The sequence below is a fragment of the Dermacentor andersoni genome, chromosome 2 (genome assembly GCF_023375885.2).
Source record: "Dermacentor andersoni chromosome 2, qqDerAnde1_hic_scaffold, whole genome shotgun sequence".
Lineage (NCBI taxonomy): Eukaryota > Metazoa > Arthropoda > Arachnida > Ixodida > Ixodidae > Dermacentor > Dermacentor andersoni.
The window spans coordinates 88,258,285-88,283,031 of NC_092815.1; the positions used below are offsets into that span (position 1 = coordinate 88,258,285).

General features: G+C 47.9%; 1 protein-coding gene and 1 long non-coding RNA gene across 3 annotated transcripts in view; one reads left to right on the plus strand and one right to left on the minus strand.

Annotated features, from left to right (window-relative positions):
* The window catches only part of LOC126541662 (zinc finger protein ZIC 5-like), a 149,281-nt gene that overhangs the window by 80,537 nt on the left and 43,997 nt on the right, over positions 1 to 24,747 (minus strand). The gene's annotated exons all lie outside the window — the stretch shown is intronic.
* The window catches only part of LOC129387617 (uncharacterized), a 74,703-nt gene that overhangs the window by 8,191 nt on the left and 41,765 nt on the right, over positions 1 to 24,747 (plus strand). The window contains exon 2 of the long non-coding RNA XR_008614794.2: positions 23,429 to 23,526. This is a non-coding gene — a long non-coding RNA (uncharacterized lncRNA). The remainder of the gene's footprint in view (positions 1 to 23,428; positions 23,527 to 24,747) is intronic.

Below are 24,747 nucleotides of genomic sequence, written 5' to 3' on the forward strand. Positions count from 1 at the left end.
TGTTTCTTCAACTGACGAGGTCCGCGCTCAATCGGGGTACGTCGAATGCAGCGCAACTTAGCAAGAAACTGGCCTGCCTGGTTTTCGTCAGAACATCTATTGGAATTAACTCGATGGAAGTGTCAGCCAGCGCCCAGGGTTAATTCTAGTAGCAACACATAAATACCCCAGAAAGTGGATGAGAAAACGGCGCCGCGGTAGCTCAATTGGTAGAGCATCGCACGCGTAATGCGAAGACGTGGGATCCCCACCTGCGGCAAGTTGTTTTCTCATATAGTCTCAATTCCAGTAATTTATCATTTCTTTAGGTCAATTAGAAAGTATAAGTACTTTCCCCTGTGTTGTCCTAGGTGTCTTTGTTTGTTGGCTTCTTATGGTAAGGTTAACGACAATCGGGTGCCTCGGACACACACACACGCGCACGCACGCACGCACACAGCAATGTGAACAGTTATTCAGTATGCGTTCAGCACCGATTATTCGCTGGTAGCATGTTTGAGGGGACTAGTATCGCTGCGCGTAAGTGCATATTCACGTGGTACTTCTTCAAATCTCGCGCACTTTCAATAGCGCGGAAATAAATCATTTGGATATTTGTCAATATACGCTCTGACAGTCTTAATGAAGATCTCGCGTTTAAGGCAATACTCGAAAAGTTGGTTAATTATTTGTTAATTATTTGCCCCGAGCTCATAGTAAAATACAGTCCGAGTTTCTCAAGAGGACAGTGAACGACAACACTATGTTGCATTCTCGTAACGCACACGTTAATATTTTAAGGCTTGGCACGAGTTAGCCGAAACACACTTGTGCATATAACTCAAAAACTAAAGATAACCCGATCAACGAGGCATATGACGGGCACTGATGGATGACCCGCTGTGTGTTCTCACAGAGAAGAAGAAAACAAGTGCTGTATACTGGAACGACGGGAACAGTGCCAGTCATCTTCACTGCGTTAACTATTCTGAGTGACCCTCAGAGAAGTAATATACCACAAGAGATGTTATACCACAAAGAAAAGAGTGAGCTTGGCGTGGAACCACGAGGCTCTTTTCAGCTTTTGTGTTCGTTTGCTTCTTGCGCTGCACCTTGCCTTGCGTGGGCGCCGGCAGCCCGCGTGGTTTAATAACCTGTACGTCACCGGCACCGTCCCGATGCAGTGTGTGGCATCGCCGCTAGCGAAGAAGAAGCGGATTGGGGTTGGAGGGTGTACGCACGGGACAGCGTCTAGAGCGAGGGTGGACGCGGCCGTGCCTCCTGTCGGAGGAGAAGGAGGATTTCCATCAGCGGGCCGACTTTGATGTATGGCAGGCGGCAGGCGCCGATCAAACGGAGCGCTCGGGGCAGCCGCCGGCGGAGCTGTAAGCGCGACGGAAACACGGAACGCGATCTTCGCCGCGGCGATATTGGCCTCCGCTCAGCGTTGGATGGTTAATTGCCGCTATACACACGGGGCCCTTCGAATGCTGCTCGCGTGCTCAGAAAGACGACCGCGAATACTTGCAAAGGAGAATTCGCGTTGATGCAGAATTAGGATTCAAACAGTATTCCTGAAAGCGAAGCTTAAGAACCACTCTAAGAAAAATTAGCACGGTGCCGTTCGCATACGGAAATCCCTTACGGCTTATATACCGCTGCGTGTACCACCGTCTCTTTTTCTCGTTGGCTGCGAAAATTGCTGGAAAAGCTCCAAGCCGCTGAAAGCGCAATGAGACATTGGAAACAGGACACAGCGCAAAAAACACGTGAAATCATTGAGGCAGATTTCGCGAGGAGGTTTGGTAGCTCGTGCGTCAGTTCTCCTTGGATTGCACATTCATCTCGGGAATTGGCATATCTTGACAAGGATTGAACGGCAAAGATTCAGTGTGCACTGCCCGCGTGTGGCTGTCATTATCAGCATTGCAAATGATGCTCCAGGTTTTTTTACGATCATTTACATAGTGCGCATATGGCAGCACCCTATATATTTATTCCTTCATGGCTTCATGAATAAGCTGTTGTCAAGTCAGCGCTGCGTGCGTGTCGCTCTCTCGTGCCCCTCTCTCTTTTGCATGGTGCCCTTTTCCCGATGAATCATCAACAAGCCCAAGCTTCCACGCTAAGTCGCAATGAGACGTTCCTGATGCTCAGCCGTCGTCGAAGCGCGTGAGCCTGGAAGGGGCGATATAGTTTCCCTCCAGAATGGGGTCGGGGATGTGTGGCCTTGGGTGCAGCCTGAGCGCCCGTGGAATACTCAGATCCGCGACTACATCGCGAATATATGTTTTAAATGAGCAGCAGAAGCTAATCGCATATTACTGCCTTGCTATGTTTCGGATGTCTTCAGTTGTCGTTTAAAACCGAGGCGGATGCTGATATAGAGAAAACACAGGACCGTGCTCCCTTCCGTATAGAACATTGGCGAAGAGTACTACACTAGGAATTTCGGCACTTGAGAGGGCGAGAAAGTCGATGCACAATGTTTATCTTATTTTTTTTTCCCGCTGGATTGTCTTACGGAGCGGCAGTGTAGCGGTTCCGTGCTTTTGTCCTTTAAAACACTTTTCAGCACGTGATCTCGAAGCGTATGCCTTCACAGTTGCCAGCACCGAAGACGCTATCAAACGCACACGACACAAAGATGCATGCAAGGACACGGGTTGGTTTTGCTTACCGACAAATAAAGATCTGGAAATGAAGCTACTAAAATACCGGCCATTCCAAACTGACACTTATCAAGTTCAAGGAGCATCTATAGGCGAACAAACACACACACGCACACGCATACACAAGAAGAGCATCTGCGTATTCACGCACACACCGTGCAACACTAGCGATTTGAACGGCCACCGCGGTGACCACGTGTGTACATCCACTAAGTCCCAGGACAATTGAGAATGTGTTGAGTATATAATAGCGTACAGACGCACACACAGTAAACTAAGAGGCAGGGGGACGTGGAGGTTGGCAGGACACCGTTCTAAGTGGTTTTTAAACGCTCGCTTTTTAAAAGCCCTCGTGAATCGCACTGCAAGGCAGCGAATGGGAGGGAGAGCGGAGGAAAACGGGACCAGGAGGCGGGCAGGAGGGCCGCATGGGGTGCGGCTCGTGTAGCGTCTGCGTGTATACACCGGTGCACACTCGTCCGGAGCATCATCATCAGGAAGAGGAGGGCACAAGCCGATCTCCTGTCCGTTCGAACAACGGCGCAGAAAGCGGCGCCTCGGCGAGATTCCCGGCGGCGTTTGCCCCCCCGCTCGCGTATAAACCGTAGGGCGAAAAGGCGTGTGCGTGTGTGTAGTGTACGCACGCACATGCGCGTTGCGGAGAGCGGGCGTCGATGGCCATCTGTCTGCTGTCAGGCCGCGGGGATCGGAGACACGCCGTTGCCGCCCCGGCAATTGTGGCCGCCGCGAAGGCCTGCGCTCTCCGACGACTGTGGCTCAGCAGCCCTCGCGATCGCTCTCTGCCTTTGTCTCGCTCAAGCTGTGCGCGCTGTCGGGATCGCCGCAGGTTTCCACCCGGGCATGCTGCGCCCGCCGACGCCGCTTGTGCGGCCGACGTTGGCGTTTCGGTAGCGTCTCTCGCTGGGCCGCCGCTTCGTCCCTCCGCGCGGGGTGTCCCCGTGTGTGAGTGGCGCGCAGTTGGAGTTTCGTAGTAAACGCGCTCTCTTTCAGTCCTCGCTTCCCACTCGCAAGCGCGCAGTTGTACTAGGCCCGGTTGTCGCTCGCACGGCCGCGAGCGCGTTTTAACGCGCGCGCTGCGATACTGCTCGCGTTTCGGACGCCGCGAGCGAGACGGGGACGCCGTGCCCGCGTGTCTGCGCGCGGAAGCCCGGCTGTGTCTTTAAGATCATCCTTCGCATCGTGTCACCGCTGCGCACAAAGTGCAGAACGTGACGTCACGCATATGCAGCGTCACTGCTGTGCTGTCACACTCCATGCAGGCGAAAGAAAAAGAGAGAGAAAAGAAAGTTTTCTTTCTTATTCTTTGACTTGCTCTAATGAGGACACGACTTTTCCATGACGGCAAAATAGGTCATTATTCCATGACTTTTCCATGACGGCCTTCAGTAGGTCATTATTCGAGGCTGTGAACAAAGAATAGGAAAAATGTCAAAGTGCGCGTTTTCTTTACTGTGCTTGTTTGTTTACGAATATGCAGCTTGTCTGTTGGTAAATGTGCTACGTCGCCTGCAGTGTTAGCGTAGAGTTTTTTAATACGGCTATATTCAAGTGTCATCGGAGCATGATTTCCTACAAATGTTATCAGACAAATCAATGAGACACTATGTGGTTGTTTTGGGCACAAATGCCGGCGAACTGATTTTCGTTTTACGCAACAAGTGCAAAGGGGAAAAATGTAAGATAATTTGGGAGGTACTTGCCCTACAGACATCTCATTTTCTCTGCTGTTGCCTTATTTTGCCGTCTGCACCCGTACCTTAGCGCTTCTGACAAATGCAATATCGCATCACTCTGTGTGAGCCATTTCAGTCAGTTGATGTCATGTTCCGCCGACCCGCCGCGGTGGCTTAGCGGCTATGGTGTTGCGCTGCTAAGCACGAGGTCGCGGGATCGAATCCCGGCCGCCGCGTCCGCATTTCGATGGGGGCGAAATATAACAAACGCCTGTGGTCCCGTGCATTGGGGGCACGTTGAAGATCACCTAGTGGTCAAAATTAATCCGGTCACCCTCTAGGCAGGGTTTGGGCACGGGCTAGTTGGCATGCCATTGTTTCAAACATCAGTTACAGCGCGTACATAAACAGGCACCAAAAGAACGGCGCAGACAAGCGCTGTAGGGCCCTCTAGGGCGTGCCCCATAATCAAGTCGTGGTTTTGGCACGTAAAACCCCAGAATTGAATTCATGTTCCGCCGAGGGCATCCGTTTCGTAGTTTGTCTTCCGCAGGCAGTGCATGCTTGCTGGTGCGCTGCTCTTATTTTTTTTTTTTTTCGTTACGAAGCCGTACCAACAAGTTCATGCTCAGACGCTGTTTCGCAGTGCCTGCGATATATATATGACGTGACAGGAACATGGAACCGTAGAGCTTGAAACATCAGCGTTCTGTTGCGCCACATCGTGCTTCATATGCCCGCTTCAGTGATCAGTCTCGGCCCGCTATAATCGCACCCACAGTTCAACCATTCAGCCTGTAGGTAATTCACCCGCATTGCACCCGCCTCTTCACCTGCCCACAACTTCCCGTCGTGCGTTTATGCCGTTTCTACATTTCTACTTGCACTACATGGGCGATCGAAATCCACGCGATTGGGTGCCAGTTAAAACTACCACCTCGGCACTGCCTTCCGCAGAGGCAAGGACGCAATTATCGGCGCCCCGAAGCACTTGCTGCGAAACAAATGAGCCGTTTCGGAAGGCAACACGGGCAAGCCCACAAACGCCCCTACGCTCAACAGCCCGGCACGCGCCAATATGGAAACGGCACACGCAACAAACGCTCTTCGTGCAGCAGTTAGCCGCGTAACCTTAGCCGCATTCACGCAGCGATCAAAGAGACCGCTGTTCGTGCCGTGTAACCGGGGCCGTAGCGAAAGGAAGCAAAGAGGAAACAAGCAACCGTTCAGGGCGGTGAGGCGGGGAGCTGTGAATGTTTCGCTGGTGCCGTTCGTGCGGCGCTGGCGAACTAATTCACAGCTCACGAAATCGTCCGGCGCGGCGGCCGCGTTTCGCCCCGCAACAACGGAGCAAGGCGGGAAGGCGTGACGGCCACGACTCCGGGGTCGACACCCAAGCGCGCCCGTACCTCTGCCGGACCCTTCTCTCCTTCTCCCAGTGGCGTGGTGGACTGCGTTGAATAGGCCGCGGGATTAACGCTTGTTGCCGCACTATACCTACTTCACTCAGCCAGCCCTCCCCCTGCTTGGTCTCTTGTGCACACTTTATTATATTTGTTTCCCCCTCCTTTGTAACGCGCTACTGTGCGCTGGCTTCATTCTTTCGACACGCTTCTTTCGACTTCCTGCGGCACCCGCGCGAACTCCCGTTTATCCGCCATGCCCGTTGCGAAAGCGTGACACGAGCGTACTGCCAGTGGCACAGCCTGCATTGTCGAGTGCGCATATACGTGTTATAGAGTGCGTGGGTGCGCATGCTTACGGAGGATGTCTGCGTTCCCGTAGGTTGTGCTCTTCTTTGAGTGGGTGTGCCGTGGACGGTTACATTAAAGCGGTCTGGCGGCATCGCATATAATTATCGGACAGAAATCGGTGTTAGCATGGCACCGCGGTTTTCAGTACCATATCCATTTCTTCGACGAATAGTAGGTCGGACGTTTAATCCGAGTAACGGAAGCGTGGATCGGAAAGGATTCGTGGTTAAAGATTATCTATATAGGCGAGATTTCGACTGCGCAAGGTTCCAAGTTTAAGCTCTGGTTTCATGCAGAAATGCGGCTCAAATCGAAGATCTAGCGTCACGCCACGATTATGGTGTCGCTGTGACTGTAGCTTTCGAAACGGGAAGGCACGTGACCTTGTTCGAGTCTAGACTGGTGTGAAAAATTATAAAACGGCAAGAATTAAACAAACAGATAGGTTATGATCCTTACATTTCAGTGACCACCAGTCTGTAGATCACCGCTTGGTCATTGCGATGACCATTTGCTCGTTCCCACCACTTCTACTTGCCTCACCGTGGGGAAAAGCCAAGACAGCGAATTTGAGGACAGGTCTATATACCTTGGCTGAAGTGTATACGTCGCGCTTCAGAAACGATTCTTGGCTATTCCTGCGATGAGCAATTTGCTCGAGGTACATCTCTCGACCTATGGTTTCTTCGAAGCGGTGTTGAGCGTTTGCCTGGTTAGAACGTTTCTGCGTGAGAAACTCCGAAGAGCGTTGGCCAACGCGGGGTTTCTCATCGAAATGTGGCCGCCGCTTCAGGGAGACATGATAAACAGCGCAAGTTAAGTTCGAATATTCTATGTGTATACGGTCTTATGCGGCCTGAAAGTTAACACATTGTGTGTGAACCGTCTATTAACTGCAAGTAGTATGTATAATTGTCCGTCTATAGCCCATAAGGCTATGTGGATGAGCGCGTGTATACGCTCTCTGAAGAATGGCGAAGTGAATTTTTGTCTCGGAGGGGCAGCTGATTATTATCACGTTGAGTGCAACACGGTTGGGTCAGAAATTGTATCTTGGCTATAGCCTGTATATATATATATACGCTATAGCGGCGAAATACCCGGACGAGCCTGCACGTCTGGGGTGATCTTGAATGAATAATTCCTAGAACGCTATCTCGAGGCGAGAGCGTTCGCAGGCACGGCAGAGAGAGTGGGCGAAGGGTGTGATGCGCCGCAATCCGTCCACATGATGAATCGCACTGGGCTTTGCAAAGAAGCTCCACTGCCTTCAACAATGGGCGCCCGCGGAGATTACTGCGTCCGTCCATTCGTTCCGGCTGTCTGCAAAATGCGTGCAGCGTAGCGGGGCGAGTTGCGTCCATTCATGCACCCACGGTGTTGCTGCTCTTCATGTGCTGCGTCGTACACATGGCGGGAAGCACGAGTTGTTACATATGTCGCTACTTAGCCGGCAGTGGAACGTCCGGCTCTTAAAGCGATTGAGAACGTGCGTAGAAAACGCCTATTCTTTCTTTGACGGTCACTTTCGAAGGAACGCATGCAGGGTCGCCTGCAGTTCTAACTGGTGCTCAAAGGAGAGCGCGGTTGACCTGTAGCCGGACAAGCCGGCGTCACGTGCGCAAGAGCTTGCAGAAGTTGTTGCAACACGGAAGTCCAAGGAAAAGGAAATAAAGAGAAATATTAGATGAGCTCGCAGTCTGAATTATACTCTGCGTAAAGCGAGTGCATGCAGAGGGAGTTGCTTGGTTCGTTCTGAGAGGGAGATAGACCCTGCAGAGTCGTCCTTTTGTCGACACAGGATAAATAAGTTGTGTATCGAGAAAGCTTTCTAAGAGGTGGATTCCCTCAGGTCTTTTCGTGATAAAATTTTGTATATGTTTTTTTTTCGACAGCTTGTGGACATAACAGAACGCTCGTATAGGCTGTCCACCGACGTTTTATAAACTTCATAGCAGAATGACACTATGTTCACAGACGTTCTAGCCTCTGTCTAAACGAGCTTTGTATGTTCAGGTTTCGTAAATCTGGACCAGCGCTCAGACCAATAATAAGAAAAAAAGACACACAGTGCGCTTGTGATACGTCTAAGCGCTATGCCTGCAAGACCTGAATTTTATGCTACACCATGAGGGTTAAGTTTCTGCCTTGATTAAGGGTACATATAAAGGCTATAGATGCCCGCAGATGGAAAGTTAAACTTCTTTGCGCCTTTCTTCTTCACGGATGTCTTACGTGAGAGAAAGTCTAGATGAAACATCTGTTCTTTTCCGGTCTTCCGAGAGACGTCATTTTTACCCCGGTGCTTCGACGCGGGCTCTGCAAAACCCTGTAAATATGCAATTTAACGAAAACATCGATTTAACGAAATCGATGGGACCTGAGATTCATTTCGTTAAGTCGAGAACCTCGCCTAATCGGAAGCGCTTAAAACATTCATGCGAATGACATTATATTTAGGGCAAATAACCATAAGACGCAATATTTGCCGGTGTACACATTGACAGCGGGTTTGCTGAAAGCGCCTTTTGTTCCTTCATAAGAGTTGCAAACGTTCTTAACAGGTGAAGTGCATCCGTCACCTGAACTGAAAACCGGCACAACCATATTTTGCCCATATTTCGGCACAGTACTTCGTTACTTGAGATGAAACGTTACGTTCACTTCCTTTCAGGCCTATAGGTTTTGAACGCGTTAGGTTCTATGAATGTGTGCCAGGGAACTAAAATCACATCGTTAAATAAAAAAATTCGTAAAATCGACTGTCGTTAAATTGAGGTCTAACTGTGTCATCTCGCGACTTCAACAACGTTCCGCAATGATTGCAGCAACGAGGAGTTCCTTGAAAATTTAACTTCCGCTGCAGTGCCTTTGAATACCGAAACCACCAAAGTTCCTGATGACGAAATTACCGATCTGCAATAGTTGAGCAGTGTTATCGAAGCGTCGTGTCTACTTCAGTCGAGAGACAGCGCGGCCCTGAAGCCGATCGCGTAGCCGACTATATTATAGTCTATGGAGTATAGAGGAAAAGACGTCGAGTTTTTGCATTGTGAATGCGCGGATTGAGACAAAAAACATGTAAAAAAGCTCACAAGGTAACCGAAAGCGCGCTTGTTCAAGCATAAGTTTTTCTACAAGGCGAAAATAAGTGATATTCAAAACTATAACGTGAGAAAGACTGATGAAGCCGTAAAAAATGGACGTAGCCTGAAATCAGTCAGAAAGAAACTTGGCATATAGGACAAACCAAGATGTATGCACTGAACGATAAGCAGGGTAATATCATCAGCAATCTCGAAAATATAGTAAAAGCAACGGAAGAATTCTACATTGATCTGTACAGTACCCCGAGGAGTCAGGATACCTCAATTAGAAACAGTAATGAACAGGATACAGAAACTCCACCTATAACTAGCGTTATAGGTCAGAACGGCCTTGCAAGACATGAAACGAGGAAGAGCGGCAGGAGAAGATGAAATAACAGTCTATTTAATCAAAGATGTAGGAGACATAATGCTCAGAAAACTGGTGGCTTTTTACAAGAAGTCTCTATCGACTGTAAGGGTCCTAGAAAACTGGAAGAATGCAAACATTATACTAATCCACAGAAAGGGAGACGTTAAAGAATTGAAAAATTATACACCCATTAGCTTACTCTCAGTATTATATAAAATATAGTATTATAAATATAATATAATATAATATAATATAATATAATATAATATAATATAATATAATATAATATAATATAATATAATATAATATTTGATTCAGTAAAGACACCAACAGTTATAGCGGCATTACGTAATCAAGGAGTACAGAACGCTTACGTAAATACCTTGGAAAATATCTACAGAGGTTCTACAGCTAACTTAATTCTACACAAGAAAAGTAGGAAGATACCTATAAAGAAAGGGGTCAGACAAGGAGACACAATCCCTCCAATGCTATTAACTGCGCGCTTGGAAGAAGTATTCAAGCAATTCAACTGAGAAGGCTTAGGAGTAAAGATCGACGGCGAATATCTCAGCAACCTTCGGTTTGTCGATCACATTGTTCTATTCAGCAACAATGCAGACGAGTTACAACAAATGATTGAGGACCTTAACAGAGAGAGTGCAAGAATGGGGTTGAAGATTAATATGCAGAAGACAAAGATAATGATAAATAGCCGGGCAAAGGAACAAAAGTTCGGGATCGCCAGCCGGCCCACGTTTACCTAGGTCAATTAATCACAGGGAACCCTGATCATGAAAAAGAAATTCACAGAAGAATAAAAATGGGTTGCATCGCGTACGGCAGACATTGCCAGCTCCTGACTGGAAGCTTACCATTATCATCGAAAAAGAAGGTGTACAATCAGTGCATTTGCTGACATAGGGGGGGGGGGGGGGAATGGAGACTAACAAAAGAGCTTGAGAACAAGTTAAGGACCGCGCAAAGAGCTATGGAGCGAAGAATGCCAGGTATAACTTTAAAAGACAGAAAGAGAATGGTTTCGATCAGAGAGGAAACTGGTATAGCCGATATTATTACTGACATCAAGAGAAAAAAATGGAGCTGGGCAGGTCATGTAATGCGCCGGTGAGATAACCGTTGGACAATTAGGGTTACAGAACGGGTAGCATTAGAAGGGAAACGCAATCGAGGACGACAGAAGACTAGGTGGAGCAATGAAATAAGGAAATTCGCGGACACTAGTTGGAATCGGTTGGCGCAGGACAGGGGTAATTGGAGATCGCAGGGAGAGGCCTTCGTCCTGCAGTGGACATAAAACATGATGATGATGATGATGATGTTCCTCTCACAACTTCCGCACTTAATTTGCTCCTACCGCGATATCATCTTAGCGTCGGCACTCTAGACCTTTATTGACATGCGAACATTTTCCTAACTTGAACGTGCACTTCTACGCATTGAATATTTGCCGTACCTTCCTCTGACCTGTATAGTGAATCGGAAACAATAAAATGAGATGCAATGAAATTGCTGGCGGCATCTTTCATTGTTTCATTTCATTTCATTTATTGATACTATCAGTCCCAGAGGGACTATAACAGGATTGGGAGAGGACAAATCTGAACATAATACAAAGTACAATATTCAAAGATGGGCAGATATTCAACTGAAAATAAATGTACGCACGGACGTTGGAAAGTATACAATCTCTAGGCACCAAACAAAACAGAACATCATAAAGACTAAAACGTCAGTTCATAATGGCAACACAGCTCAGACTCAGTAGCAAACACAATATTCTCAATAAATTGAAATTAGGAAATGTTGAAATTATTGAGAAAAGTTGAAATGAATATGAAGTTCAGAATGCACACATTGGTGCTTGTCTGTTGCACGTGGTGTCATCACAATATCGTATTGCGCACGTGACTATTTAGTAGGTGTGCACATTTTGTACCTTATAACACGCACGAAGTCTGCACGCATGCGCTGCATGATCGTAAAAATGACTGCGCCGCAATTAGCTGCCCTTTGTACATGGCAAGACCGCGCTCGCAGTTAATTGAAGATGTTATTACTATATTCGCACTGAAAACAGTGCGTTTTACAAGTATAAATGTCTCGCGACCTTCTTTCTTGTACTTAGAGCATTACGAGATTCACACTATGCGCAATGATTGCGCGGGAAATCAGTTTCGTGCACACACAGACACGGGTCGCATTTACGATAATCATGGATTTATCGCTAAAAAAAAGAGAAAAAATTCAAGGACAGATACGGTAGTGAAACAGATCCCTGTGTATCTGTCATTGCCTTTCCTACTGTCTCCAGGTAAAGCATAGCAACAAGCCCAAACTGCTGCTGCCTTAGTCATCCGCGATCAAATCCCTTCGTCGCAGAGCATGTGTGTATATCATTAAAACGAGGTTGCCTACTAAACATCACGTATAGAGTCATCGCGCAGCGTGAATTCCGTGGTCGCCTCCTGCGTATCGTCAAGTGCGACGCGACCAGACAAGGATCGTGGAGGTTTTGTCTAACTTCCCGCACAGACCGCGACTGCTTGCGCGTGGCACGTATGAAATTACACGCCTCCCGCTGGATCACTCCGGCGATTTGTACGCCCAGCTGCAAGGCGCTACGAGAGTGTCCCCTCGAGTATCATCTGGATATACTTGTCGCTCCCGCAGGCGGCACGGCATCTATTGGCTCGAAGGATAAAACAAAGCCTACATATATATATATATATATATATATATATATATATATATATATATATATATATATATATATATATATATAAGCGGCGCACGCACATTCGGAATTACAGAGAAGCGCGATTCCTTTTGTGATCTATGGGGCGGCGTGTACGATCTATATGTACTTCCTGTGAAGCCGCCGTCGTCTATACAGCTCGGCGTCTCCGTGTCAACAAACAAAAGCGCGACCCGCGCCGCCTATACAGCTCTCGTCGAACACTGCGAACCCTTATATCGTGACGCGATTCCAGGAAATCGAGGGCCGTTGCACAAAAAAATATGCGTGTCCGCGTGTTTCGTCTCAAGCGCTCGGCGTCATCTTCCGCTTCCCGCTTTGACCCGTTGACAGGTTGAACTCGCAACAATTTATTACGCGCACCGAACGATACGCTCGCATTACGCTGCTGCTTGCTGTTTCACTCGCTCGCGGTACGCTTTATAACGCCCCATTGTCTGTTTCCTATAGTGCGATTACAGATACCTTTTCACGTATATAAGAGCGGAGTGATGCTGAAAGCCGCCTGCATAGAGTCTGCGTTGCCGATCATGAGCAAGCATTGCTGCAAGTTTCTTCTGCGAGGTCATCGTGCTTGTACTTAATCTCTGCTCTCGCTGCACTCTATAGAGGCGCACATAGTAGTTATCATGGCAGGTCCAGCGAAGAATCGAGGCTCTTTTGGCGATCATTAAAATTTCAATATATAGGAAGGCCGGGTGTACGTGTGTTGAGCAAGTGGAGAGGGGGTGGCGCTGTTATGACACTGAAGTAAGGCCGGTCGTGCAGGTTGTGCTATAGTCTCGCCACGCAGGTGCCCCCCCCCCCCCTCCCATAAACTAACACGAATATTTTCTTTTGTTTTTATCCTTCTGTCTTCTTATACCCTTTACAGTGCACGGTAGCAAACTGAATGTTTGTCTTCCGGTTAAACTCCTCACCGTTCGCATCTCATCTATACGTCAAACTTGCGGGGGCTATCAACGGTGTCTATAGTCTATGAGATCTGCAAGCATCGCTATAATACCAACCATCGAATCACAGAACTGTGTGTATGCGCTGTCGGTTCAACGACCCGGCCATATAACACTTGACGTAATCGTGTCGCTCGCTGTTTTGACCTGCGGAGTCGTGCTTGCACACGGTGGTGTAAGGCCACGTTCAGAAGCGCGTGACCGATTGTCGTTTCTCCGCGGTTAGAAAACAAGACGGCCGAAGGTCGGCCGCTGTCACTTCCGCAGCCGCCCTGCAGCGCCACGGCTCCGCGCGATTCCAACTCTCCCTGCACCGTTCGTTCGTTGCAATCGAAACTCTACATTCTATCCATACATACATATATATATATGTATTTTAAATGATCATTCTCTGGTATACGATCTCAGAGCGCCCACCGGCACGCATTCGTCTGCAGGCGTCGGCCGAACGTGGAACGTCACGTGCGAGAATCCGAAGCCGAGCTGCCTCGGCGCCGCGCGGGCACGCGAGAACACGACCTGTCCGGCGGCCTGCACGTACGGCGTCTGCATGCGCGCGCACTGTCGCAACGGCGCGCGTTCATTCGAACGAGGAGGTGTCCGCGGCGCCTCCAAGGTTGCGCGAACGAGGACTGACAGCGCGCGAGTCGCCTCTTCCGCTGTCTGCACACTGTCGCAATTCGGTCCGCGACCAACGCAAAACGTGCGCGATCGGTCGTCGGTGTCAGTCACACTCGGTCGGTGTATTACACACGCGAACGCCGCGCCAAGGCTCCGCGGACTGCTTGCCAGCAGATACGCGGCAGCGACGGTGCCTGGCTGCCCACCAGCCCGCGGGCCGCTGTGCGGCTCACCGCCGGCCGTGCGGCACGCGCATATATTTAACGAATCGATCAAGGTTGGCATTCGGTGTTTGGTTGAATGAGTGACACGCGAGCCCCCAGACGTTCTCTCGTGCGCGATCGCTGCTTGCTCGAGCTGCTTTGCAGTCGCTACCAGCGATGCTTTCAGCAAATTTACGCGAGCTTGGGGCCGCGTTGCATAAGAATAATAATAAAAAAATGCTCCGTTGCGTTAGAGTGTCTGAATGTGCCATTCTCTTTTGCACAATCACGGCGGCACGTTGTGCACAACCTGCCGCCGTGGTTGTGCAAAAGAGAATGTGGCCTTCGCGTTATGCGCTCCACTGAGCGATGCCAAAGCGTCGGTGCCAAAGCAAGGTGCTGCGGCGAACGAATCGCGGGGATAACAGAACTGTGGCCGTATAAGAACAACGAGCTGTACCTTTCAGAAACTTTGTGGCACCATTCTCTATTCTAAGTAAAGGATGATACCTACTGATTTTCTATTCCTTGGTTTTAGCAAGTTTATACAGGCTAAAAAGCATAAGCAAAAAAAAAAAGATATCGCCAATCCGTCAATCAATTTGCGTTTCTTACGGTTACCTGTGCAATATTTTGCTGAGATATATAAGTCAACTCATGCAACAAAGCTGGTTCGTGAGAGCGCGATTTCGCAGCATGTACAGATGCATGTGCTGCGACGATTGAGCGTATCACTGTCTGGTTTCCTAAGGTTTTGTTTACCGTGCCGAAGCTGTTTTTCTTTATTTATCCCACAGCTAGACTTCCGTTTCACGGAAACTACGTCATCGCCCGCCATGGCGGCAACCGGCTTTGCCGCTTCAGGCGAAACGTGTGGCCATTTCCAACCCGCTTGCTCCCTTCCCGGCAACTGAATGGCGCAGGCTTTCGCTGTACCCTTCGTCTCACCTCGGCAAAAAATTCGGGCATTCTCTCGGCATTCTTTTTGAGATTGGTTCTCGATTGTGAGCAAACAGGACCTATAGCCTACTCTGACACGTAGGCGCGACTCGTCATTGTCACTGTCTTGGATTGGCGTGGCCTCGGGCAGCACGTGCTCTGCAATGCACCAATGAAAATCACCGGGGACTTCAATGTTCATATTTCGAAGCCACGTAATAAGTGGCCTACAGTTTTCAATAAAGGTTTCTTCGGTCTGAACCTTGCAAGCAATGCTGATAAGTTCAGCTACTGAGCACAACACGTGCACTGCCACACTGTTAGTGAAGAACGCAGGTGATCTGACTTGTGAAACCTGTGTAAACTAGTTCGGTTATCACGAGGAACTATTAGCGATTGCTCAGTAATTATCTCGTTAACTTCTTGTTCGTGCGCGGTAATTGCAATATTGAGCTCTGTTCAATAAACAGCTCATTACCATATGCTTCGTGGCCTAAATAAATTTAATCTTGTTTTCTGGTTCATGCTGTAGAAATATACTCTTGTTCCATGCGTAACACACTATACTAATTCAATTTCATGTACTTGCAAACCTATTTGTGGCTATACTTTAACTGTTCGTACGTTACTCGGTGGCCGCCGATTCTGCAGTAACCTAGTGTTAGTTTCGATAATCAAATAGCTCTTTTCTTGTTCGTACTGTCCGCTTGATATAATTTGCCTCGTATGTTGTAATAAATTATGTTTGTTGGAATAAATGCTCTTATTGTTGATTTGCAGAGCCTTTGTTACCGCTTAGTGCGTTCCTCTGCACAGGCTTGTGGGCTGGCGTAATATGGCGCCCACACACGGTCCAGCCGGCCGGCCGGCGTCGTGTCGTGTGGATGACATTTGCCTCGCCCTTGTGTCGCGCCTAGACAATAGCAGTACCGGATGTGCTGGCCCCATATGCACAGCCAAACTTGAGCCTCGCAGTAATCAAGAGATCGTTCGTTCACCGTAGCAAATTTTTTCTTTTACTGCGAAGTATGTGTACATAAAGACCGAAGTACAGCGAGTTTTACACTCCGCGCAAAATTTCGCTGTAGCAATCACTGCCACTGCATGGCATTTCGGGCGAGACGGCCGGCAAAGCGCCTCACTGCGCTCAAACCCTTCTGTCGGAGTTTCTGATCACAGGACAGAAGACACGCCCAAGAATAGCGGTTTTAAGACGGGCTCATATATCCTCTATATGGTTAAAGATCTCCAGATAACATGCAAGTTAGCGGCTCTGAAACCCATGCACGCATCGATAGTGCCTTCTGTTTTCGCGCGACCCCGTGCACCGGTTGCACGTATCTATACGTATACACGGCTTTACGTTTTGAGACGCCTCAGTACACCGCTACTTCTCTGGCAGACTCAGGTGCGCCGGCTGTGCATATAAAGCAAAGAGATGCCACCCCAAAAACTGCTGTTAACAAAGCTCTCCCGTGGCACAAGAAAAAAAAAGGGGGGGGGGGGGGGAGGAATCGAAAAGGAAACTAAGAACCGCAGATAAAAGGGGAGGAGAAAGTGCTTCTAAGAAGAAAGGCCGAGCACCGGGACTGCAGCGTAACCCGAAACTCCTGCAGCTGCGCGATATCCGCGTGCACACCGAGCTTTCTCGCTCCGTACATATATATATGCATGCAGGGGAGACGCCTCGCTGGCGGTGCGCGGAAGCGCGCACGTATTCGACGCCTCCGCGCACGTCGTGCGTGGAGAATGAACGAATGGGTGCGGTTTCGGCCTTTTTGTCCGCGCGGCAGTATAGTAGTTCGACGTCATTACATTGTGCGCGTACGCGCAAGCAGAGAACGATATCGCGAAATGGACCCGCAGAACATCGCTCACTCGCGGTTTATACCACGCGCGCGTCCAAAAAGGAGCAGACAACTCTATTGATACTCTAAGGTATCACGCTCGCGAACGGCGGGTTTTCGCTCCTTTCTGCGCAGTTCGTCTGCTTTTGTATCCCGAACGCGTGGACTCATAGTTACAGGGCCGTGCTTTCGCACCGTACGTGTAAAGTGAGTCCTTTGTGACCTTTGCGAACTAAGCTCTGTTGTTCGCGGCGGGCGCTCTAAATTGCACCGTGCGTTATTGGCCTTCCAAAGCGAGGAATGCGAACGAGCAGGTTTACGAGCGTAGAATAGCGTTGCTGAAACAATGCAATTTGCGGCGAACTCAGAACCGTATTCTCCACGTATGCTCGTCAGGATTGTCAGCCGCGATTACCGCCCTTCAATAGTTCGTATAGTAGAGCACACAAGTCTCCGACAAGTGTTCAACAACATCCGTCAGCTTCAGCAGATTTCAGTGGCGTTACAGGTAGCCAAGCGCCACAGCAACTATAGGTGTTCAACACGGGACCGATGCAAGTATATATTATTTGGCGAGGTTGTTGTCCTTGTTCCTCTTCGTGCATTTTGTACCAGTGACTACAGAGGTGCCTATCGCAACCACTCCACATCCTGCCCTCACTGCTCTGTCTTCACCGCCAGCTTTACTCTCACTCGACCGTTCGCGCAATGGTTGAAGAACAAAGCAACAATCGTCGAGTGCCCAATACAGGCACTACTCGATTCGCCACCCATTCCCTCTCAGATAGTCATCCCTTTTGCCATCATTCGTTCCTTATTATCGTTTAGAACGCGTAGTTCTCAGTCTTTTCGTTTCCTTTCTTTCTTTTTAGTTGAGTAGAAGAATTTTCTGCCCGTGACTGTGTACACATCCGAATTCTTTTGGCAACGTCCAAGAAGTAAGAAGAAATCAGCGATCGCCTGAAAAGCTACGAAGGGGACGGAGGAAAAGGAAAGCAAACAAACGAATAAAATGCGTAGGCGAGGAAAGAGGGTAGAAAGCACTCGTTATAACTCATCGAACGAAACGGCCGCACGCACACACGCACGCAGGCCAGCAACAAGTACACGCGGCCACGGCTGCGTTCCCTCGCCGGTCCGTCCGCCTGCGAGCGCAACGGGAGAGGTGGGCTGCTGCTGCTGCTGCTGCTGCTGCTGCCTGGCAGCGCGCGCTGTACACAGCTACAGAGCCGAGGCCTTCTCCCCGTAGCAGCTCTGCTACGCGGAGGGGTTCTCCTTCCATTGCTCGCCGCTTAGCCTCCGACCTGGGGACGTCAAACGCAGGTGATGGAGCACAGCGCCTTCCCCTTGTCCTCCTTCCTCGGTGCGCTGCTCGACTACTCACTCTCTCCGTCTCTTCTTGAGCGCGTCGTAGATCTCGCGTGTGCGTTCGCGTACGCGCGAGAGTCGTTCGCGTGCGCGGTGGATGCCGCACGGCAACCGTGGCAGAGGGCGATGACGAGGAAACGCGTACTTGCCGAGCAACGGCAAATTTTGCGCCCGAGAGCGCAAATAAGTTGCTCGCGCGACGGTCGCGAGGCATAACGGTGACGAGAGGATCGACTTTAATGCCCGAGGAGTGGATGGTTACGGTCTCCAGAAGGTATATTACAAGCACGCGGATGAAGGAATGAAGAGCGTATACATACCGGCTGTTTCAGCGAACTTTCAAAAAATATTTAAGAATTGCGTGTGTCCAGAGAGCAAAATTCTAGTCCATGAGCTGGTCTACTCGAAGGGGCGGACATTACTTGCACAAAAAGATTTTAACGCATAATCCGCTAATGAAAAATGCGTACGAGTAATTAACAAACATTACGAATTAAGTTTTAACTAATTATCATATAGCGCATATTGCAATTTACAAATACTAGCCGGGGAGTTCGCAAGGTAGATCCATTTGGAACGAATTCTCTAGATGACACGAGTTTCGAGATATTGATTCTCGACTTTTGCGGAGAAATGGATTGGTACGTGGTCGAGTCCCTTTTGTAATTCAGTGCATAAGTTGACGTTTTGTTAAAAAAATATCTGAAACGACAGTGTACCTTTACCGCAAGTTTGACGGCGCATATCTCATAAATGATGTCATCCACAGAATTCTTTTCAAGTGGATATGCCGTGCAGTCTGACCCGCTAGAATTTGTAAATTGCAATATGTAACATAAGGTAATTAGTTAAAAACTTAATGAGTGAATGTTTGTTGTTTAGTCAATTATGTAGTTCATTTTTTTTGCAAGCAATGTCGGCCTTGTCGAGTGGACCGGATCATGAACTAGAATTGTGCTGTCTGCCACAGGCAATAAAATAAAATAAAAAAGACAAGAAAAAAAAAAAACTGAAACTGTTTGCTGAAACACCCTGTATAACACCCTGTATATAGGCCCCGACGCTTGAAAGTATACAGCCTTTGAGAGCACTTGCATACCGAGACCGTTGTTACAGTAGCGTCCTACGTTTAAAAGTTTCTAAAGAGTATATGCTGCCGCTCCAATTATTTTCATTTCCTTAACTTCTTTTTCAAGTAAACTTCGGTAATCTTCGCCGGCAAGTCGTTCCAAAGTAGAGCAATGCAAAATTTAATGTTTGTTGAGCCTGCCTTAACGTATCATTGAACTTTCGAAATGCTTTAGCTCGAAGGCCTTGTTAGACAATCAAATATAGCGGCAGAAAGTAAAGCGAAATACTATAGTAGAAAAGGCCGAATTCGCACAAAGAAACTGCTGTCTGACATGTACTTCGTTGTACTTGTACTTCGTTGACATGTACTTCGTTGACATGTACATGAGGTGTAGGTAATATCGCGGCAGGCGAGATATTAACGAGTGAAGGAGACTCATAGGTACGAATGCACCCTCACACACACATGGTAAAGTTTCAATATTTAAAGCGTACAAACGAGACATACGAAACGGGGTGGTGATGCAACCCTGAAATTCCTAAACTATAGCTTCCCGTGAGGGCACAAATTTTGGCAGCCTCAGCCTCTGCACTGAGCTAGACAATTATTTACAAATTTAAGGAAATTACCACATTGCATTCGGAAATGAACATCGAATTAACTAGACAGCTTTTGTAAACTTTTTCTGCACACATTTGCTTGCCTCTACTTTTTGTTGACGCGTTGTATGTGACATTTTTCCAACCGGTCATTTAACCTGCGCATTACATGACCTGCCCAGCTCCACTTTTTTCTCTTATAATGTCAATTAGAATATCGGCTATACCAGTTTGGTCTCTGATCCAAACCACTCTCTTTCTGACTCTTAAAGTTATGCCTAGCGTTCTTCGTTCCATCGCTCTTTGCGCGGTCCTTAACTTGTTCTCAAGCTTCGTTGTCAGTCTCCAAGTTTCTGCCCCATATGTAAGCACCGGTAAAATGCACTGATTGTACACCTTCCTTTTCAATGATAATGGTAAGGTTCCACTCAGGAGCTCACGGTGTCTGCCGTGTGCGATCCAACCCATTTTTATTCTGTGAATTTCCTTCTCGTTGTAAGGATTCCCTGTGAGTAATTGACCTAGTTAAACGTATTCCTTCACAGGCTCTATAGAGGCTGACTGGCGATCCTGAACTCTTGTTGCCTTGGCCGGCTATGCATGATTATCTTTGTTTTCTGCATATTAGTCGTCAACCCCACTCTTACACTCTCTGTTAAGGCCCTCAGTCATTTGTTGTAACTCGTCTGCATTGTTGCTGAATAGAACAATGTCATCGGTAAACTGAAGGTAGCTGAGACATTCACCGTTGATCTTTACTCCCAAGCCTTCCCAGTTTATTAGCTTGAATACTTCTTCCAAGCACGCATTGAATAGCTTTGGAGAGATTGTGTCTCGTTGTCTGACCCCTTTCTTTACAGGTATCTTCCTACTTTTCTTGTGTAGAATTAATGTAACTGTGGAATCTCTGTAGATATTTTCCAAGATATTACGTAAGCGGCCTGTACTCCTTGATTATGTAGTGCCTCTATGACTGCTGGTATCTCTACTGAATCAAATGCCTTTGCGTAATCTATGAAAGCCATATAGAGAGGCTGATTGTATTCTGAGGATTTCTCGATTGCCTGATTAATGACATGGATGTGATCCATTGTATATAGAGTATCCCTTCCTGAAGCCAGCCTGTTCCCTTGGTTGACTAAATTCCAGTGTTTCCCATATTCTATTGGAAATTATCTTGGTGAATATTTTGTATAATGCTGGTAGTGAGCTAATGGGCTTAGGAAAGCTAGAGGAGAGATGCTGGTAGAATTCGCAGAAAGGAATAAACTGCGAATAATGAACACCTCCTTCGGGAAGCGCAGCAACAGAAAATGGACCTGGACAAGCCCTAATGATGAAACAAGAAATGAAATTGATTTTATACTTTATGCCCCATCCCAGGATAGTACAGACAAATTCAGGCTGGTACTCGCAAACAAATATGCAGCCTTAGAACAGAGAGATGATGACGACATAGAGCTAATAAATGAAACCGTAACTAGGCTGGCTTCAGAGGCAGCAATTGAAGTGGGAGGCAAGGCACCAAGCCAACCAGTAGGCAAGCTCTCCCAAGTAACAAATGGCCTAATAAAGAAACGAAAAAGAATGAGTCTCCTACTCAAGAGATAAGATAGAATTCGCGGAACTGCCAAACTGATAAACAAGGAGAAAATAAGGGATATTGTAAATTATAACGTGACAAGGACTGAGCAAGCCGTAAAAAATGGACGCAGCATGAAATCAGTGATAAGGAAACTTGGCATAGGATAAACCAAGATGTATTCACCGAAAGATAAGCAGAGTAATATCATCAGCGATCTAGAAGGTATAGTAAAAGCAGCGGAAGAATTCTGTACTAACCTGTACAGTACAGAGAGGAGCCACGATACCTCTATTCGAAGTAGAAATGAACAGGTTGCAGAGACCCCTATAACTAGCGATGAGGTTAGAAGGGCCTTGCAAGACATGAAACGGGGAAAAGCAGCAGGAGAGGATGGAATAACAGTCTATTTAATCAAAGATGGAGGATACATAATGCTAGAAAAAGTGGCGGCTGTCTGTACGAAGTGTCTATCGACTTGAAGGGTCCCAGGAAACTGGAATGGAAACATTATACTGATGCACAAAAAGCTAAACGTTAAAAAAATAAAAATAAACTGCGTTCCTCGAAAAAAAAAAAAGGAAATCGTTGCGATAAGCGCCTGTGGGGCAGTTTCTTCCTTGGTTCTGTTTAATGTCGCAGCACTGCTGCTTGACTCCAAATGAATCTTGCACGTATAGTTCTATATTTAAGAGATCAAGTATAAGAGTATATTCCTCTGGCGAGGTTAAGTGGCACCGGAACTATACATATAAAAGAAACAGAGATCACCGCAAGTAAGGTTAACAAACCTGTTCTGCGGCATCAAAAACGAAGCCCTGTTGCAATTCTACACGACGTCAGGGTGAACTCGAGTTTATAACTATACCACTGCTCGGGGCCGTATAGTTGGATCTAAAGTATGCCGTTGGTATATATAGACAGCCTAAATCCATAGACAGCCTAAATACAGTAGAGCACATTAGCTCACGCCTATCTATTTGCTTTTCTCTATAACGACGCATTCGAGGGGCCGTTCTAGATCGCTCCGGCAGCACTAAAGATATCGTGTAATACGGCAGCTAAGCTTCAGTGCGAGCATATAAGCGGGCTTCACAGCTATAGTGAATCCATATTGTCGCTATACTGTGCGATCGTAATCTACTTATACAGCTGTAGGGATGTTTTGACGACCTTTAGCACAGCCAGAGCGTTCTAGAACGACCACTCGAACGAGCCGTAAGTGAGTACACGCCCTTTCTCTCTGAAAGAGGCAATTTTCGTTCATGCGTCTCGCGCAAGGTACAGAGCAGGAGGACTCTATTCGAACTCCCTCGTGTCAGTAAGCGGTGGAGTAAGCAGCAGCGGCGGAGGCGTCGGCGGCCTCGGTGGCGACGACGTGATTGACGTCGCCGTGGCTGTCGCAGCGTGACGAACTCGCGGCTTGTTTGCGGCCCTTTCACGGCTCACGTCACTCGGGGGCCGCGCACTCGGTGCCTCCAAGGAGACGCGCTCTTCTTGGACTCCGTGTGCAACACGCGCGAGGAAGGTGCCCCAACGCCTCTCCCGTATAAGCACCGCGTTAAAATCATCGTACAATACAACAACAGAGCCGCCGCAGCGCTTCAGCTACGAAACAACGGAATCCGAGTAGCAGGCGTTGCCCCTATACGCACAACTCGGCAGTAAATTAGCTGGCAGCACTACGCAAGTAAAGTCAAACTCTGAAATAGATGTAAGCTTACATCAATTCATTGCTCGTCAGTAATGATGAAATGCCTTACACGAGGCCTCTTTAGGTGTCACTTATAGAAGTATGTTTAACAACGAGGTGATAAGTTCATTAATAAACATTCAACACTCACGGCCGTTCTAGACTGTTGGCAAAAGGGCAATAATGGCTTTGCCCCTGCATCTATTTCTCGCAGACTGGTTGTTCTATACCACGAGGCCTCCTGACAAACATGCTCAACGAGCCCCGAAAATGTTCACCCCAGTGTCACCATGCAGAGCCGCGGCAAAGAATGTAAGTTTCAGTCCTCAATTCCAGTTACCGTCTTTTCACTTCTGAGCCTCCCTGCTAAGAGGCACTGTTTCAGTTTTCGGCATTCGTGTACAGTCACGAAAGCTTCCTATTTCGGCAAAAGCCATCACATTACTGGATCTGCTTAAATCGGAGCAGACAGCGATTGCACGACAGGGTAACGTAAGTAGCAGAAACCAGTGTTGATAACTTAACGAGAGGGTCGCTAAATTTAGCGAGTTTTTAGTCACCTTAACAACGACCACCCCTTTTTGGAGACTTAGTGACTTCTTTAGTTACTTTTTGCTGCCAGTTAGCGTTTCTAACTGCAAGTGAATTGCAATGTTAGACTTTTTTGAGGGACATGGGTCAAGCTCAGTGCCATGTTCCCCAAAGCGGATGTCCGGCTTTATTTTTTGTTGCATTAAAGGTATCAGTGAACCATTTGGGTACACCCAAGCTGGTTTTCTAGGTAAAGCGAAATCTTGAAATTTGATATTTTAGAAAACATGGAGCTATCTTGCATTTTCCCATTCCGACCACTGACAGGCAGGAGAAGATTTGAATCTACAGTTGAAAAGAGAGAGATACAGAGTGAGAGAGAAAACGGAATGAAAGACAGGGAGGCTAGCCAGTGTAAGTACCGGCTGGCTACCCTGTGTCGGGGAAAGGGGTAAAGGAAATAAAATTAGAAAGAAAAAAAAGAGAGAAAAAAAGAGAAATATTCACACAGTAACGCGATGCTACGCGCTACAACATTCAAAGGCGGTCGCACAATTCACAAGCCCTTAAAAACGTCAGCAAAGCCCGTAAGGCCTTGAGTGCCGAAAACGTGTGGGAACAATGGAAGCATGAGGAAGGCCCTGATAGACACGAGAAGAGAGAGAGAGAGGAAATACAGGGAGGCTAACCAGAGGCACATCCGATTTGCTACCCTGCCCTGGTGGAAGTGGTCCACGAGAAGGTCTACATGCGGTTCGCGAGCTGCTGCTGCTCCGCCACTTCTAGTCTATGCAAGCGGGTGAACTTTTCTGGGAATCACGTTAAGTTTATACACGGAGGTCAGAGCATATCGATCCGCCCACTTCGCGGCCCGTTACGTCACCTCTTACGCACGGCCGCCGTTGCGGCAGCGGATGTCTGTGTGCATATCTATACGTCCGAGCTTCTTTTGAATGTTATAGACTGCGCGTCGACGGGCGACCGAACGTTCCAGCAAGGACC